Source organism: Onychomys torridus, chromosome 19 (assembly GCF_903995425.1).
Source record: "Onychomys torridus chromosome 19, mOncTor1.1, whole genome shotgun sequence".
Classification (NCBI taxonomy): Eukaryota; Metazoa; Chordata; class Mammalia; order Rodentia; family Cricetidae; genus Onychomys; species Onychomys torridus.
The window spans coordinates 46311513-46312358 of NC_050461.1; positions in this window are offsets into that span (position 1 = coordinate 46311513).

Here is an 846-nt window from a genome sequence, read left to right on the forward strand (position 1 = left end):
TGCCAGTGTTAACACAGGGGGGGCTCATGTGAACCATGAGTCCTGAAGTCTGAGGGCCAAGGCTGAGCCGGCCCTGTCTCTCCACGGCCCTGGGAGAGCCAGTCCCAATGACCTGGCACTGGAGAACTGGCCTGAACCTCATAGTAGAGGTGGCCCCTGTACTTGCAAAAGCTGGCCCCACCCCTCAATAGGGGCTTGGGAGAGCTGGCTCCACCTCTTACCTTAGGCGGGTGGTCTCAGTGACCCAGACTGACCAACTCAGCTACCACCCAGGCACACATCCAGGAGTTTGAGTTGGTCCACCCCAACATCTACCCCATCTATGACCTGCCAGAGGGCATGAAGGGTCTAGTCCTGGAGAACCATAGCCGCAGGATCCCCATGACTCAGGAAAACAACAGGATGTCTGAGAGGAGTTTATGTGAGAATCCAGTACTGATGGTGTACCAGAAGCCAGAGGCCTTGAACCTGACCAACAGCTCATTATTCAATGAACATTTGCAAACAAAGCTGTTTGCATAAAGGCATTTACTCCCAGTGCCACTGGGACAGATGAAGAGGTGATGGAGAGGCAGGAAAGACAGAGGAGGGTAGTGGGGGTTTGTTTATTTAGTTTTGTTTTTTTGTTTGTTTTTTATTTGGTATTCTTATTTTACTTTTATTTCTTTTCTAATTTTCTTGATGGGGTGATGCTACAAGGGTGGAAGGTAGATGTGAAAGGACTGAGAAATGAGGAGGATTGGAGTGCATGTTGTGAAATTCTCAAAGAATCAATAAAAAATTATGTTGAAAAAAATGTAAACGTTAAGAAAAACCTCAACACATTTTCTGATAAAATCTGTTAAT